The 19,148-nt window shown below is 40.7% G+C and overlaps 1 protein-coding gene across 1 annotated transcript in view; it reads right to left on the bottom strand.

Annotated features, from left to right (window-relative positions):
- The window catches only part of XKR4 (XK related 4), a 430,784-nt gene that overhangs the window by 168,177 nt on the left and 243,459 nt on the right, over positions 1-19,148 (bottom strand). The gene's annotated exons all lie outside the window — the stretch shown is intronic.

The raw sequence follows: 19,148 nt of genomic DNA, 5'->3' as shown, positions 1-19,148 counted from the left end.
TTTACATTGAATAGGCCGAGGAGGAAGAGGAGGGGTTGGTCCTTTATCTCAGGGGTGGTAGAGGTGGAATAAAATCTGCCTATAAGTAGACCTGCACAGTTCAAACTTGTGTTGTTCAAGGGTCATTGTAGTTATCAACATACTGCCAATCTTTTTCATTTGTACCTCCACTTACTTCCTGTCACCAAATTATTTTGAAGCAAACCCCAGGCATCACTCTAGTCCATCTGTATTTTATTAAAAATAATTTTAAAACCAATATTGTGATCACACTTATAAAGACAATAATTTCCTAATAGTATCAAACACTCAACCTTCATATTTTCTTGATTATCACAATTTTTTTTTTTTTTGAGGTGGAGTTTTGTTCTTGTTGCCCAGGCTGGAGTGCAGTGGTGTGATCTGGGCTCACTGCAAACTCTGCCTCCTGGGTTCAAGTGATTCTCCTGCCTCAGCCTCCCAAGTAGCTGGGGATTACAGGCACGCATCACTAAACTCAGCTAACTTTGTATTTTTAGTAATGATGGGGTTTCTCCATGTTAGTCAGGCTGGTCTAGAACTCCCAACATTAGGTGATCCACCTGCCTTGGCCTCCCAAAGTGCTGGAATTACAGGCATGAGCCACCGTGCCCAGCCGTGATTATCACAATTTTTTAAGTTTGTTTGAAATGCAATCCAAACAGAATCCACATATAATGATTATTTGATATGTATCTTAAGTCTCCTTTACAAAATGGATTATCCTTCCAAGTCTTTTCAAATTTCTTGCGTATTTTTCGTTGTCTTGATTTTAACGATTGTATTTGTATGGTGTGGTTAACATATCTATCCTTAGTGTTTTCTGCAAGTGGGTAATTAGTGTTGGAATTTTGATCAGCTTCAAGTTTAATTGTTTTTGGCAGGTGATGCAGTGTACTTTCATTAGGAGGCACATCGGGATTTGTTGTTCTATTTTATGATCTTACCATCCACCGACAATATTGCAATTAAGGTTGCAAAATGGTGATATTCAGAGTCCATCATCCTTACTTACTGGTTAGAATACTTCTCCAGCTCTCTTCCCAATGTCTCTGCAGTATATGGTTGTCTGAAGCTCACTCTCTGGTAGATCCCTCAAGAAAGGTACACAGAGACAGTATTTCTTGAGCTCTTGCATATTCATAGCAGTATGTGTTTATCAGTCTTGCCTGGGTGAGAATAGGGTTCTTTGGGTTACACAGACCCTAAAGCTCTGCAGTTTTAATTGGAGATTGGTCCTCACTTTTAGAGTCTGTGAATGAACTGCATTCACCCAGTGCAAAGATTCTCAGATGCCAAGAGCGAAGGATAGCAGGGATACAGCAAGGAAGTGCAAGAGCAGAAAATCCAGGCAACCTTTTCACCGAAAGGCTAGGTTATATGGATGTAGAATTTATGCATATTTCATGCAAGATCCAAGATATGTAATTTACTTACCTGAGCACTTTAAATCTGTCACTTCGTTGTTTACTATCCTAGTGTTCTTACGGAAAAGTCTGGTAGAAATCCAACATTCTTTCTCTTGTAAGCTACTTGATCTTTTTGCTTGGATGTCCCAAGTATATATACATCATATATATCATATTTGATATATATCTCATATATATATCATATATGATATATATGATATGATATATATGTGATACTTCATATACATCATATAGGATCTATATCACATATATATCATATATGCATGTGACATATATGATATATATGTGATATACATATATCATATCATATATATGTGATAGATAGCATATATGTGATATTTATATGTGATCTATATGGCATATATGCCATATAGATCACATATAAATATCACATATATGCTATCTATCACATATATATCACATATATGCTATATATCACATATATATCACATATATGCTATATATCACACATATATCACATATATGTCATATGTGATAAATATATCACATATATGTCATATGTGATATATTTATCACATATATATGTGATATATATATTTATAAGAGATCTATGGTTTTATTAGAATGTATCTTGATAATGGCTGTTCTGCATCAATTTTCTGAGGAAGGATTAAGCTTCAGGTTTCCATGTGTAGTTTAATTTTTCTTGAATGACAGCATTTAGCATTTTTTCCAATCCATTGCTTTGTCTTTCTTCTTGGATGCCTCTTATTGATTATATATGCTATATCTTCTTTCTTGTGTGTCTAACAGTTTCTCTTGAATCCTTTTAATCTCAAATTTCTTCTTCACCTTAAATTTTTTCCTCCTCTCCATCTTCTATTCATCTTCTTACTATGGTGTGTATACAATGCCACGTCCCTTCTAGTTGTTTCATTTCTGTCCTGCTTTTTTTTTAAAATTTAAAATCCTATATTGAATTCTATCTATCATCCTTTGTGTCAAACATCACTTTTTTCTACTTATTTCTTTATGAATTTTTCTAATTCTGATTTATTTTGTTCTTCATGTTTACAATTTTAAAATTTTCTTTCAGTTCATTTAGAAGTATTTGCTTCTAATTTTTATCCATTTTGTGTGTTTTTCTTGTATGCTTTCATTGTCTACAGCAACATCATTAGTTTTTCTTACTTTCTTTTCATTGTAATAATGGATAATTTTCTGGTTGCTAACTTTTAAAAGTTAATTTAGTTTCCTGTACTTTTAGGAGGGATGAGTGGGCCAGGACAGCCGAGCTGGGTTCATAGCTCTAAACACATTGTTCTGGTGTTCTCAGGAAGTGGTAAGCAGAATCATGTGTTACTTTCTTCTGTCAGCTGTCTCTGCTCCTCTCCCCTTTTATTTGGAGATTCTCTTTCATCTCTTGTGGATCAATTTGGAATCTATTCCCAGCAGATTCTCCTCAATGTGGAGACTTGTTTGGGAAAGGCCTTCAGGTTCTTAACGGGTTGGAAGGACCCAGCTTGCTCCAATAGCATCAGGTTTGGTTGTATTGCCACCTGCATTGGATCATTGGGAACATTCTCCCTCCCCATCTCTCCTGGTCTTCTGAGCTTGGTTCAGGGCACTTCCCAGAGAGTATCTGGTTCTCAAGGTCTTCCCTCTACTACCTCCTGCATGGTTGTTGATATCACATTGGCTCTTATAAGTTGTCACTAATCTGTCTCTAGGTAATTATGGGGGTGTCTCAACACTGTGTTTTCATCTGCAATTCTTCAGTTTTGTCAACCTGGTTGCTCTGTCTATTTTAATTCAATATTTCTGGTAGACTAAAGAACGATGTTGCCATTGTCACCATATTTGCAGAACACACCATTTTAAAACACAAAGTGGATTTAATCATTCCCCTGAACGTTTGGCTGCTCTGTATGAACTTGAAGGTGAAGCTTGCTATTGTGCACTTGACAGGGACTTTCGTGGGCAGTCAGATTTCTTTCTCCCACACTTCATGGCTGCAGCTTGTGATGAGGTCAGTACAAACTGCTGATGTTTCCTTTCTTCTACCTCTATGGCTGTTCACATGCTCATGCTTGGAAGAGCCTTGAAATAACCTTTCCTGCTTCTTTGACTGCCAGGCTCGTTTTTGAATGAATAATCTCTATTTGATCATCACAATCATCCTTCAATACTCCATGTAGATGCAACCTGTTTGTATTAGTTTCCTGGAGCTGCTTCAACAAAGTGTCACAGACTGTGGTTTAAACCACAGAAATGTATTATTTTCCAGTTCTGAAGACCGGAAGTCTGAGATGAGGGTGTCATTAGAGTTCATTCCTTCCAAAGCCTGCAAGCAAGCATCGGATCCACGCCACTCTTCAGTAGTTTCTGGTGGTTTGCTGGCAATATTTGGCATTCCTCAACTTGTAGAGGCATCATCCCAATCCCTGCCTTCCTCTTCCCAGGGCATTCTCCCTGTGTGTGCACCTGCTTCTGTGTCTGCATTTCTTCTCTATATAACTACACAGTCATATTGATTAGGAGTGACCCTAATGATCTCATCTTAACTTGATCATGACAAAGATCTTATTCGATTTCCAAAATGAGGTCAGATTCACAGGTCTGCGGTTAGGACTTCAACATCTTTGAGAGAGGACACAATTCAACCCTAATGCTTTTCTATCAGTGTTTGATCTTGTTTACTCCATGACGTCTCCGCCCCTGTTTAGTGATTTCCAAGTCTGCATCTTGAACTCCAACCCTCACCTGAGATTCAGATCCATGTGCCCAACTGCTTTCTAGATTTCCCACAATCATATATAGACAAACATACTCAAAACACCTTGCTAGCATGCTTTCTAAATTTGTGCTTTCTGCTATACCAGGAAGTCACTTCCATCCATTAAGTCATCCAAGCTCAACCTGGGGGGCATTGTAGGCCTTTACCACTCCCTTAGCACTTACATCTGCTAACTACATTCTGGAGCTTTTGTCTCTTCATTTCTTTTCCCCTCCCTTTTCTAAAGTGGGATTCTTTGGGTTTCTGCTTTGGTTCTTTAATCTACAAATGGTGTAAGTTTGGGATTAACATCTCTTACTTTATACGTCCTTCTCTAGAGGGGGAAAATCACAGTACCAATCACATAGGTTGACCTGAGAACTAAATGTAATAAAAGCGAAGGACTCAGCACCGAGCTTGGTATTAATAGATACTAAGCATTCAGTACATGTTAGTTCTTACTATTTATTGATTGTCTTTGAAAACTCTAATGGATTCTTCCCGTTGCTTCTAGTGTGACCTGTCTGTGACATATATTGAATCCAATTTCTGTCACCTTTAAAACCTCTGACTCTCCACTCCCTAGAAGATAAAACAGTAAAGTCCATCAATGCAAATGAAGGCATTTAAATTTAAAGCTTTTAGTGTAACCTTCCTATGTAACTTTTGGCCTCTATGCCCCGTCCCATATTCTATGTTCCTGCCCTCACTGAAGCACTCCTGCTCTCTGGAGATGAATCCACACCTCAGTGCCTTTGCTCGTGTGGTTCTTCTGCCCCGGAATGCCTCTATACATTCCTTATTACACTGGAATCTCTACTATTTTATAAGAATCAAGACTTGCCTCTCACTTGCCCTCTCTCCCCACTCAGGTAAAACTGACTATTCCATTGTTTGAGCCCAGACTATCTTTATTCAGACTTTGACCAAGGAAAAATAACATTATTTCTGTATGTATTCATCTGTGAGTTCATTTCATATTCTAGAATATAAACTCCCAGAAAGGAAAGAATGGAAAGAATGTTATTTGTCTTTGTGCCCCTATAAAGAAACATCTGGCTCAGTTTCTAATGATTAATAAACACTCTATTAACATGCATCCTTTTATGGATTCAATGAGTATGTACTGAACACATGCAATATTTGCAATTTTGTATTTTTGTCCAAGGGAAACAGGAAATCACTAGAGAGATTTGAATAGAAAAATAGGGAATCTGACTTGCATTTTAACAAGGTTGGTTATTGTGTGGAAAATAAAGGATAGTGGGGCCAGGAAAGAAGTAGGGGCATTGGCTAGAAGACTAGTGCAATAATCCAGGTGGGAGAAGATGTTGGCTTTGATCAGGGGGCCAGTAAGATTGGCGGTGTGAACGTGTAAGAGTTGGCTATATCGTAAAGAAAGCGCAGACAGCATTTGCAGGGAGTGAACAAATTAATGAATAAATGCTATACTTCCTGGCAATTCTAACAGAAGTCTTAAATTGAGGACCTCCATGATCAGTGGAACTCCCACAAATGCCTCGCTGAGCTGTGTTTTTTCCAGTTTTTACCTGGGAGGAGGCTATGTGTACTCCCAGCTGTTTGCTTCCACAGGTTAAAAAGCTACAAACATGCTCCCCAGGGACTTGAACTCTTCTGGTACAACAAGACGTTTGTTTTTATAGCACCTTGAGCTCGCAGTTAACCTGATCCTGGTGACAGGTTTTTTCCCATAGAATAAAACAACGCATATTAGGTTTCACAGAGTTTCACATAGTAAGACACAAAATCAAACCTTTTAATAATACACATACAGAGTTCAAACATCTATAAACCAAGGATGGCAGGAAAAAAAAGCTATTATCAGCTCCTGGATGGGGAGTTTTTTTGTTTTAGTTTTGGTAAACTATATATAACATAAAATTTACAATCTTAATTATTTTAAGTGTGCAGTTCAGGAGTATGAAGTGCAATCACACTGCTGGGCAAACATCACCACCAATCCATGTCCAGAGGTCCTTTCACCTTAGAAAATGGAAACTCTGACTGGGCACCGTGGCTCACACCTGTAATCCTAGCACTTTGGGAGGCCGAGGTGGGTGGATCACTTGAGGTCAGGAGTTCAAGACCAGCCTGGCCAACCTGGTGAAACCCCATCTCTACTAAACATATAAAAAATTAGCCAGGTGTGGTAGGACACACCTGTAATCCCAGCTACTTGGGAGGCTGAGTCAGGACAATCGCTTGAGCTGGGGGGCGGAGGTTTCAGTGAGGCGAGATTGTGCCACTGCACTCCAGCCAGGGTGACAGAGCGAGACTCAATCCCTCCAAAAAAACAGAAAATGTAAACTCTACACCCACTAAACAACAATCCTCCACTCCCCCTGTTTCCCCAGCCCCTGGCAACCACCATTCTACTTTCTGTCTTCTCCGGATTCAACCACTCTGGATCTCTTCTCTGGATATAAGTGGAATCATACAATAGTGGTCTTTTTGTCACTGGCTTATTTCATTTAGCATAATGTCCTCAAGGTTCGTCTGTGCTGTAGCACGTGTCAAAATTTCCTTCTAGATGGGGAGTTTTAAAATGTCTGAATCTTTGCTGGAGGAAAGACCTCTATACAACATAGGAACTCCTTGATGGGCCCAGCTTACAAAGAATGACACAGGAAAATATTCCAGAGTTAGGCTCCATCTACCAGCCTAGAAGTCCTGTCCTTAGGAAGCAGGGGCGGGTGGGTCATGTGAAGGGCCAGGCTGGTGTCTCACACATGCTCTTGCTCTTTGAAAATAATTGTAGGCAAAGAGCACACACAAATTCACTCAGGATTAGCTATGAGGATATATAGCATCGTGCTATTTACAGTACAAAAAATGGTTAAAACCCAAATGCCTAATGATAAGGTATTAAACAAATTACAATACATCCATTCATTTTATATTGTTAAGGCAAAAGGCAGGTTAAAATAATATAGCCAATGTAGCCCATTAATAATTTTAAATGTGTGTGTGTGTGTGTGTGTGTGTGTGTGTGTATACACAGAATAAAATTTAAGACATTTAACACCAGAATATTAAAGAGTGATGATCTCTCGGTGGTGGAATCATGGGTTATTGTTATTTTGAAATGCATAAACAATGCAGTAATAAACTTTCATGTAGATTAAGTGCTAAAATAGCTTTCACATTTTTTAGGCTTTTCATATATATTTTAAAATTGCTCCCTAGAAAGATTGGACTAATTGGTAGTGAAGAGTGTCCTTATTTTCTTAAACCCTTATGTATTATTAAAATTACCAATTATATGGGTGGACAAAACACATGTTCAATTAGTGACTTTTATTGTTACTGAGGTTTAACATTTGTTGATGTGTATTAACCACTTGTATTTATTATTCAGTGATTTGCCTGAACGTCATTTTCAATTTTAACACGTTAATTTTTCAGGTCCTGACCCTCAAATTTGGCTTATTTAACATGGACCATGGTAACCAAATCACCGACAAATTCCTACCTCATATTTTATACTATAATATTCTAGCTTGGAATCAGAGGAAGCAGAAGCTGGAGGATTTAGGGATCAGATGTCCAAGGTGATATGGCTGAGAAATGGCAGCTGGCCCAAGGTCCCAGATATCCCCATGCCAGGTCCCATCATCACACATTACATCTGCCCAGCTTGCATTATTCTGGAATTGACCGCAGCAAAAACACTCAGACAGGATGTACGGCATTTCTCCAGTCCTCTACATGCTTTTTTTACTGAGAGACAATAGGTGCAGAGGTTAAGGACTTCAGTTCTGGACAATCATGGCTCTGTCAGTTCCAGAACTCAGGGAATTTTTTTCTAATTTCATTTTCATTTAATTTTTAAATTTATTTTATTTGATTTATTTTGAGCCAGAGTCTCACTCTGCCACCCAGGCTGGAGTGCAATGGTACGATCTCAGCTCGCCGCAACCTCCACCTCCCTGGATCAAGCAATTTCCCTGCCTCAGCCTCCTAAGTAGCTGGGGCTACAGGTGCATACCACCACAACTGGTTAATTTGTTTTTGCATTTTTAGTAGAGACAGGGTCTCACCATGTTGGCCAGACTGATCTTGAACTCCTGACCTCAGCCAATTCACCCACCTTGGCCTCCTAAAGTGCTGGGATTTAAGCCATGAGCCACTGTGCCCAATAATGAAGTAGTTAAAAATAAGATGAGAATAAAATACCTAGGAATACAACTAACAAAGGATGTAAAGGACCTCTTCAAGGAGAACTACAAACCACTGCTCAAGGAAATAAGAGAGGACACAAACAAATGGAAAAACATTCCATGCTCATGGTTAAGAAGAATCAATATAGTGAAAATGGCCCCACTGCCCAAAGTAATCTATAGATTCTATGCTATCCCCATCAAGCTACCTATGACCCTCTTCATAGAACTGGAAGAAACCACCTTAAACTTCATATGAAACCAAAAGACAGCCCACATAGCCAAGACAATTCTAAGCAAAAAGAATAAAGCTGGAGGCATCACGCTATCTGACTTCAAACTATACTACAAGGCTACAGTAATCAAAACAGCATGGTATTGGTACCAAAACAGAGATATAGACCAATGGAACAGAACAGAGACCTCAGAGGCAACGCCACACTTCTACAACCATCTGATCGTTGACAAACCTGACAAAACAAGCAATGGGGAAAGGATTCCCTGTTTAATAAATGATGTTGGGAAAACTGGCTAGCCATGTGCAGAAAGCTGGGCCCCTTCCTGATACCTTACACTAAATATAACTCCAGATAGATTAAAGACTTAAACATAAGACCTAACACCATAAAAACCCTAGAAGAAAACCTAGGCAAAACCATTTCAGGACATAGACGTAGGCAAGGACTTCATGACTAAAACGCCAAAAGCATTGGCAACAAAAGACAAAATAGACAAATGGGATCTAATTAAACTCCACTGCTTCTGTACAGCAACATAAACAATCATTAGAGTGAATCAGCAACCAACAGAACGGGAAAAAATTTTTGCAATCTACCCCATCTGACAAAGGGCTAATATCCATAATCTACAAAGAGCTAAAACAGATTTAAAAGAAAAAAACAAACAAACCCATTCAAAAGTGAGCAAAGGATATGAACAGACACTTTTGAAAAGAAGACATTTATGAGGCCAACAAACATGAAAAAATGCTCATCATCACTGGTCATTAGCAAAATGCAAATCAAAACTACATTGAGATACCATCTCATGCCAGTTAGAATGGCGATCATTAAAAAATCTGGAGACAACAGATGCTGGAGAGGATGTGGAGAAATAGGAATACTTTACACTGTTGGTGGGAGTGTAAATTAGTCCAACCATTGTGGAAGACAGCGTGGCAATTCCTCAAGGACCTAGAAATGGAAATTCCATTTGACTCAGCAATCTCATTACTGGGTATATATCCAAAGGATCATAAATCATTGTATTATAAAGACACATGCACATGTATATTCATTGTGGCACTGTTTACAATAGCAAAGACCTGGAACTAACCCAAATGCCCATCGATTGTAGACTGGACAAGGAAAATGTGGCACATATACACTATGGAATATTATGCAGCCATAAAAAATGATGAGTTTGTGTCCTTTGTGGGGACATGGATGAATTTGGAAATCATCATTCTCAGCAAACTGACACAAGAACAGAAAATCAAACGTTGCATGTTCTGACTCATAGGCAGGTGTTGAACAGTGAGAATACATGGATACAGGGAGGGGAGCATCACACACTGGGGTCTGTTGGCGGGGAAAAGAGGAGGGACAGCAGGGGGTAGGGAGGTTGGGGAGGGATATCATGGGGAGAAATGCCAGATATAGGTGACGGAGGGATGGAGGCAGCAAACCACATTGCCATGTAGGTACCTATGCAACAATCCTGCATGTTCTGCACATGTACCCCAGAACTTAAAGTGCAATTAAAAATATATATATATATATATTTAAAATAAGATGAGATGATGTACATAAATTACCCAGTAAGCAGTAAGTAAATATATGATGTCATTAGAAATAAGTTGTTTTTTTTGTTTTTTTTTCAGGAGTAAAATGGAAAGTAGCAATGATACCTTAATCTTTGGATTTTCCATTCAGCTGCCTGGGCTCCAAGTCATCTGGAGACTTGGTGGTTTGTGTGGGTCACCTTATATCAGAGAACTCAAAGTCTGTGGCAACCATTCTCTCTCTCTGTATTTATCTAGTTCTATATCAGTCTATCTGTGTCTGTTTCTATCTGTTTATCTGTCTATATCTCTATGTGAACATCTCTCTATATCTGTCACTGTTACTCTATATAGATCTTTATCTATTTCTGTATCTTTCTGTCTCTTTTATCTATCATCTATCTGTCTTTGTCTCTGTGTGTGTGTGTGTGTGTGTGTGTGTGTGTGTGTGTGTGTGTCTGTGTGTCTGTCTCTCTCTCCCTGTATCATCTACCTTACCATCATCTATCCATCCAGTCTATCCAGGTCCTTCCTGTTGCACTGTAACCCCATGTCTACTTTTGACACTGGGGAGAGGAGGATGGCCGACATCCAGGCCCTGGAAAATGACCCTTTGCACACTTGAACACAAAAGCCAAGCAGTCTTGTCTCCTTGGCAACTGTGCTCACTGTATCTGGAACAGTATTCTTTCCTCCCGGTTCTCATAGCCAATATCCTCTGAGTCAGAGTTGCCCTCTGAGAAGGGAGGGATGGCCATTCTTCCCTACCAGGCTGGGTGGGGCTTAGATGTGAGGATGTGCCTGGCACACACTGGCCTCACTTGTGACAGGCATGCTGCTGTGCACCGTGGCTCTTGATGTTCTGGATTCTTCTAGATTGCTATCTTTTTCTCCCCTCGTAACTCTGGTAAATTTATGCATTCAGTCCTGGCCATTTCCTCTGGGCACATTACCCTGATGGCGTTTTGCCACATTGCGTTAGATCAGTTTGTTAATCAGGATCTGGATTTTGACTGACCTTCCCAAGGGAAAGAAGAAGATGTCACTCCACTCAGAAACAAGCTGATTTCTGGGCTCCCTGAAATCCAGGGAATCCAGGCTGGGGGCTCGCTAAGGTTTTCCTTCTTAGAATTCTTTGTGGATGAAAGAAAACATCTCTAAAGAGGGTGGTCAGGGAAGTTCACAGTAATGAAAAGCTTCAGTTCTTAGATATTTATACAGATGGCAGAGAGGAGTCACTGAAAGCCATATACACAGTTAAGGATTTTGCATAACTACCACAGAGTATCATTTAAGGAGGAAAAAATTTCAAGGCCTTGCCATCAAGGATGAAACATGCCATAAGCAAGAGACAGCAGCGGATTAAATACCCAGCTCTCATTAGTGCTAATGGGAGATATTCCCGGTGAAAGCCCTCTCTGAAATGTCAATGTGTTCCGCCTCCTCCTTGGAAGTAAAACATTCACAAGACATTTGCTTTCCTTACCATATGACTGATTCATTTTCTCATATGGTCAGTCTTATTATTTATTGCCTTGGGAAGCATGCTAAAGGAAGGTATAGTTTTGTTTACATCACAAAAGGTCACCAAGGATTTTGGACTGACTTTTTCCACATAATCTCCATCTAACAATGTGTAGACTTTGCGATTTCCGTCGTATTTTTGATGTGCATGGAAACACACATCCATAATGCCCACCATGCCATGTGCACAGACACCTGTGTAACCCACCCCCTCCACAACACAGGCACAAAATCAAGTCTGCTGAATTCTGAACATGTAAATTGCATTTACATTCTCAGCTCCTTTTCATCAGTATTTTCCAAGTGCTGAAGAGCACCGTGGACTCAAGTCGCACCCTCCCATGTCACTAAGTTCCACCTGAAATATAATATGGCCTAATTGACAAGTTGGCAAGGAAATCTCAAACATTTGGTATGTCAAAGATCACATCGCTAGTACGTATTTAATCTAAAATTGAAGTGGTTGGTATCATCCTTACATTACTTGTGGGGAAATGTATGTAACTCATGTTTCAGACCATTCATAGGTATGATAAATATTTTAATCCCTAAATAAGACGTGACCAAGTGTTACATTAACTGCTGATATATCTACGGCTGAACAAGAAATCATTAATACCTATAATGATGCTATGCAAATATATTCTAATATTGAATTTTATTTTGCTGTCTTTTGTACATTAAACAGTTTGGCTGTCAGCTGTATTTTTACTGTCTGAAAAATACAGAGTGGAATCTGTGCAGAAGAGCTTTAAATAAACAACATTACTAAACAGTGATTCCAGAAGTGATATTTTCTTCTGTTGCCTGGCTACAAAGCTTTATAACACACACACACACACACACACACACACACACACACACACACGCATACACACACACACAAACAATCACACACACACACACGTATACAATCTCAACAGGTTTCTGTTTTTGTTACTGTTAAGTAACAGAATTGTATGATTTATCATCCTAAGAAGTTCTTTATTGCGTAAGTGAAGCAACAAGAACACCCACACCACCACCTAGTTTTAGTACCAGGATATTAGGCTTCTGCCATCTCCAGTCTATGGTGAATAATAGTAAAAATGACTTAAAATTCTGGCCTGTATTCTACAGTAGAACATTTTCCTAGTGGTTCTTGTTTCAAGATTAGATTTTATTACCCACTAATCATCCAAAGGAAGAAAAAACTATGTGAATTGAGGGAGAAACAATGAATCAGGGTTGGGCGTGGTGGCTCATGTCTGTAATCCTAGCACTTTGGGTGGCCACGGCGGGTGGATCACATGAGGTCAGGAGTTCAAGACCAGCCTGGCCAAAATGGTGAAGCCCATTCTACCAAAAATATAAAAATTTAGCCGAGTGTGGTGGTGCGTGCCTGTAATCCCAGCTACTTGGGAGGCTGAAGCAGGAGAATCACTTGAACCTGGGAGGCAGAGGATGCAGGGGGCCAAGATTGTGCCACACTATACTCCAACCTGGGCGACAAAGCGAGACTGTCTCAAAAAAAAAAAAAAAAAAAAAAGAAAGAAAGAAGAAGTAAATGTAAACTCTATACCCACTAAACAACAATTCTCCACTCCCCCTCTTTCCAGCCCCTGGCAACCACTATTCTACTGTCAATCTTCTCTGGACTTAACTACTCTGGGTATCTCCTCCAGATATAAGTGAAATCATATAGTATTTGTCTAAAAAAAAAAAGAATAAATTGGATGACCTTCTATTTGACACAGGCATTAGGAGTTGTGGTCATAGGGGACAGTTGGGGCTGTCCCCTACCCTGAGAGTATCAGGGCAGGCTGTCACCCACACGCCACTCTTCATTGTCATTGTCACAGTGCCCAGGGCACACCACCTCTCACCAGAGGCACCCAAACTCTCCCAAAGCAATGAGTGTGCATGCAATGTCCTGCTCATGCCGATGTTATGAACAATCACAGCATGAAGAGAGAGACGGGGAGCATACACAGGACCCTCCAAGAAATCCTTGATCCCGACTACCTTTTCCTCCTTAAACACACTTTAATTGTTCTTCCCAAGGGCAACACTGACTCTCAGACTAATGAGGCTTTAGGTTTCTCTGCACATATTTGACCCATGAGCTGTACTTTGATCACCTCCATTTCCTTCCTAGATAGAAATAAGGAGAATTAATTTGAGCTCACAAAGAACATATTTCAGTAGTTACACATCATGGTGTATGGCATTGTGAGCTTATACAAAGTATAGTCATACTTATTCAGTATCTTGTATTTCATAAAGGCTTCTTTATATTTACTTCCTTTTTATTCTTTTTAATTTTGAGGCAGAGTCTCACTCTGTCACCCAGGCTGGACTGCAGTGGCATGGTCTCAGCTCACTGCAACCTCTGCCTCCCGGGTTCAAGCAATACTCCTGCCTCAATTTCCAGAGTAGCTGGGATTACAGGCATGCACCACCATACCCAGCTAATTTTTGTATTTTTAGTAGAGACAGGGTTTCACCATGTCGGCCAGGCAGGTCTTTAACTCCTGACCTCAAGTAATCTGCTCAACTGAGCCTTCCAAAATGCTGGGATTACAGGCGTGAGCCACCACGCCCGGTCTCCTTTTTATTTTTATGTGAAAACAAGATTTATCTATGGGATATGTTTTGGTTTGCTTAAGTTTTATACTTATCTCTCATAAAGTTATTTATTACATAAGTAGTTACTCTTCAGGCATTTCCTCAGACCTAGAGGAGGAAATAATAGAAGTTTTTTCCTTTATTAAATAATTTCTCCTGAAATGGGTACTATGGCCAGGGCCTCTTGGGCAACTTGGTGAGTGTGGCCGAAACAGGAGAGAGGAACTTACTGAACTTGGAGGGAAGGTTCTCTGTGTACTCTCAATGCCTCCTAGCAACTGTACCTAATGAAAGCAGCATTTCTCCCCAAATTATTCCTCTGTAGAGTCCCACATGCAAATATTTTAAGAGTAAAATGTGTATTCAAATGGAGAAGAGTGGCTTGAAGTAAATACAGCAGTGATTACTATTTGACATAATATCGACATGATGACTGTGATCCAAGTCTTCAAATGGTTAAGAGGCTACTGGCAGAAATTATTAGCCACATTAAAAAAAACCAGATAGGGTTAATAGAACATCTGTTCTCATAATGCAGGAAGCAGTAATTGTGATAGAGTCAGAACCTTCATCCTAGGCCCTGCTCAAGTGATTGTATGATAAATATGGAAAGCACTGAGTGTTTGTGTATGTGTGTTTGTGTAGCGTTTCATTATTTTTAAAGTCAAGACACTGCCTTATAGCATTTTACTGCTTGACTTTGGCAGATTTATGGATGTTTATAGTTTTAAAAGATAACTGAAAAATCCATAGGCCTAGGGTGTCTGACCCATCACATCCATTGGGCAGCCAGATGGGGAGGGAAGAGAGAGAGTGGGGGTGTGACAACTTGGGATGTTGTGCATTTCTGGTGGCCCTGAGGTCCTGTCTGAAGTGTCCATATGCAGTGCACATTACAGGGATTGATTTCACCAGTCAAGTGCTGACTTCCAAGAGCTCTGATGCTTAGAGCATCTATAGCCATACAACCTGCATATGTCACACCCCATCTCATCTGAATGCTTTCAGAAGTTTAGGTCCAAATGTAAGCATTTTGTGCTCTTTTTAATGTAGTGTATTACTGTGCACATTGTCTCATTATAATTGTATTACTTATTCATTTATCCATTTTAGGGCAAGAAGAAATTCAAGCTGTGTTTCTTCAGAATCTTGTCAGAATTAGAAAACATAAAACACAGTGTTGTCAAAGACGGGGAAGAAAAGAACCCAAGGTCCGACTAGATTGAGTCTGAAATATTTTAGTGCTTGTGAATAGGAGGCTTTCTTGCAAGCAGCAATGCCCTTTCCCTGGTCCTGCATGAGCCCAGCAGGCTTCACTTTCTGCAGGGGCCATTAACTGTGCCCTCTGCAACAAGATTCTGGAAGAAGAGCAGCAAATGTTTGTCTGCTCCCAGCTTACATTGGCAGGTTTGGTCTACAGTTTACCATTGTTTCACGTGGGCAGCTCATTTCTGAGACTGGAATGCTGAAAGAATTCAGGGGTCAGCATTTCAGAGGCTGTGAGACCAATTCAACAGAAGGAAAGCACCTGAGTTCCCCATGCTAACAGCCTACCCATGCCCGCAGTGGGAATGTTTCTGGGAAAGGCTTCCATGGAGTACGGCACAGAGTGGCTCATGAAGATGAGTCCAGGAAAGGGGGACGAGCTTTCTCCATCATAAGAAGTATAATTTTTCTTATCCTATTGGTTCAGCAATATTTGCTCTCAACTGTTTTTAACACTCCAGGGAAAATCATCATACCATAACTGGCTGTAAGAATTTGGTAAATGGGCTATTGAAAACAATGTGCGAACCATGGCACGGGTTGGATGATCATCCAAAGCATTCAGCAGCATGCGAGTCCTTCTAGAGGAAAGCTTCTGGGATCACTTTCCAAGCTAGTTACTATAAAGAATTTTACCTAGGCATTGTGCCTACAGAAAAAAGTTCAGTGTTTCCAAAAGGAAAGTCTCCTTTGACTAAAACGATGTATTCATTCTATCCATTCACTGAACAAGTATTTGTTGAGCACCTACTTGGAGATCAACACTCCTCTTGAGGGAACAGAGCAGCAAATGAAATATGGACTTACATTTTACATGGGGAAGATAAGCATAACCAAGATGTAAACAAGTACAAGATAAAATATACAAGTTTATGCTAAGTGTCGATAATGAAACAAGCCAGGAAGGATGGTAAGGAGCGTCATGGGGCTTGCCAGTTCAGATGTGTTGCAGGGAAATTTACTAGAGAGGTGAAACCTGGGTCAGCGTCCAAAGGAGGAAGAGGAAGAAAGCCCTCTTCACTTAAAGTCTGGAAGAACATTCCAGGCAGAACAAACAGGAGGCCTGAGGCCCTGAGGTGGCTGTGTGTGTGGTCCATTCCAGGAGCATCAAGGACACAAAGGTGGTCTAGCAGAGTGAGTGGGGGGAGCAGTGGGAGATCAGAGCAGAGAGGAAGGGGTAGGGTCTGATCACAAAGGGCTTGCTGGGTGCTGGGTGGACTGTTCAAGTGAGATGGGAAGCAATTTGAGGGCTTAAAAAGCAGAGGAACACAGTGAGGCCAACATCTCATAAGGACACTCCAGCAGCTGTGCTGAGAATGCCATGAAGGGGAGGGAGTGAATGTAGAGTCAGAAACTGTTGTAATAACCTGGCAAGTGATGATGGTTGTTAGGACCTGCACAATAGCCATGAGGAACTGGGTAGATTCTGGGTATTTATTTTGAAGTTAAAGCCAGTGGGATTTGCGATCATGCTACATGTTATTTGTAATACCCATGGAAGGCACGGGGTGTGAGAGAAAGAGAAGGCAATGCTGACTCCAAGATGTTTGCCGTGAGCTCCTGGAAAGAGAGAATTGCCATTTACTGAGATGGGGCAACTTAGATGAGAGATCAGCAGATGATGGACATTTTAAGTTTGAATTGCTTTTAAAATATTGAAGTAGTCATCTTGAGTAGACAGTTGGAGGCATGCATTGGAATTCAGGTCTAGTCTAAGGGGTTATTTGGGAGGTGTTATGGTGTTTAAAGCCATAAGAGAAGATGAGACTGCCCTCACTTACAGTGCCAGCCTTAATGGCTTCTGGTGCATCCTTACTCGGAGTGGATTCAGTGCCCACCTTGAAGGTTTTACCTCAAAGACACCATGCCTAAATGCAACAGGCGGCCCTGATGATCCAGCTTCTCTCAGGCAGGTGTGAATGTTCAGGAGGTCTTTCCCTTCCCAAGGCCAAGGGAGTGAAAGCCAGCCTGTTGTCCGCTTATGGGGTTAGGAGGAAGTTAAATGGCATTGATTTGAAATTAACTTGAAGATAAGGTTGCTATGATGTCTAAACCTAGATGCGCTTTGGTCATCTTTTTTTTTTTTTTTGGTGGTTGTGCTGGTGAAAATGACACAGGTGTCTTCAGAAAGTTCTTCATTGAAGAGTAGCCAGAAATATCCTTAACTGGGAAGAGACGGAAGGAAACACAGAGAATCCAGGGCACCTTCCTGGCACTTGCACGCTGAGACATGGTCCCTGCCTGTGGTCCTGTAGCACTCACACTCTAGTACATGCTGAGGGTTTTGTTGTAGACCTCATGCAGGGCAGCCTAAAAGGACTGGAGAGCCAATGCCCTGGAGCAGCCCTCTGCCAATGACAAGTGGGAATGGGAGCATCAGTACCCCAGCTGCCCACCTGCCAGGTAATGTAATTCTGATGAGTGCTGACCACCGCTTCACAGAGAAGTCCTCAGTGGGATGGGGTCCTCGCTGCCCACAGAGGTGTTCTGCTCATGAACACACTAGTTTTTCTGCCTTCCCTTCCCTGTGCCTTGACCAGTGCTTCCTGGGACCACATTTAAATAAGCCTCTTGCACTCAAATCCCGATCTCACTTGTATCACAGGTTCCCGTAGCACCCCCAATGATGTACTTCTTTCAGTAGACATAAATCCTCCAAAAGTACCATTGGCATGACATCAGTTCCATGCGCAAACATCCCAGAATGGCTCCTAATTTCCCCACTGTGTCTTGATTCTTCTTCTGAGTGCTTCAGGTTTTCAACGATCAGGCTCAGCTTCACAGGTTATCTCGTTGCACAGTGACGCACGTGTGACCCACACAGTCTGCTTTGGTAGAGACTGCCCCCTTACAAAAGGCCTGACCAAATCCAAGTGCCATTCCTTCAGGCTTAGCTTGAGCTTTCCCTAACTGCTGTTCTTACCACAGTGACTCTTGTCCCCTGAGATTCTACTGAATTCACTCAGCATGAAAAGTCTCAATACTGAGAAGTGATTCCTAATTCATGAATGAAGAATAGATTTTATTGTGCTTCCTAACTGTGACCTGTGACTGTGCTGGAAGGGATCCTGGGCTGACCTTTGGGACCACTGGTGCATCCTCCCTTTGGTGAGCAGTAGCCAATGCAACAGGTATTTGCACAAATTACTTCATACGCTATTTAGTCTTAACTGTCTTACTTGATTACAAGCTCTTTGGGCTGGTGATTCTGTTGTACATAATTTCTCTCTCCTTTGTGCCTATCTAACTCATCATTCTAAATATAAATGCATTAATCTAAATGTAAAGTTGAATTATGAGGTTCTAACATACACACAATGTGTCAAGAACCAGTGCCACCACAAAAGACCACAGAGCCTCAGCTGGAAATGCATCTCTGTCAGCTGTGAGCTTATAGTTAATTATGTATGCCTTCGAATATAAAGGGTCTTAAACCATTTCTTTTGTTCTTGTCTTTGAGCATTGTGCTATACAGACCTTTCTTTTGTGCCATGACGTATTTTACTATCAACCAGTGCCTGCCAGACATTTTTCAAAATCACAAAATAAATCAATACAGAATGGACATGTACATGTGTTCTTTTAGGATATAATTTGAGCCA

The sequence above is a fragment of the Sapajus apella genome, unplaced genomic scaffold (genome assembly GCF_009761245.1).
Source record: "Sapajus apella isolate SASKATOON/1434 unplaced genomic scaffold, GSC_monkey_1.0 scaffold35, whole genome shotgun sequence".
Taxonomy (NCBI): domain Eukaryota; kingdom Metazoa; phylum Chordata; class Mammalia; order Primates; family Cebidae; genus Sapajus; species Sapajus apella.
This window is presented reverse-complemented; position numbering and strand designations above follow the sequence as displayed.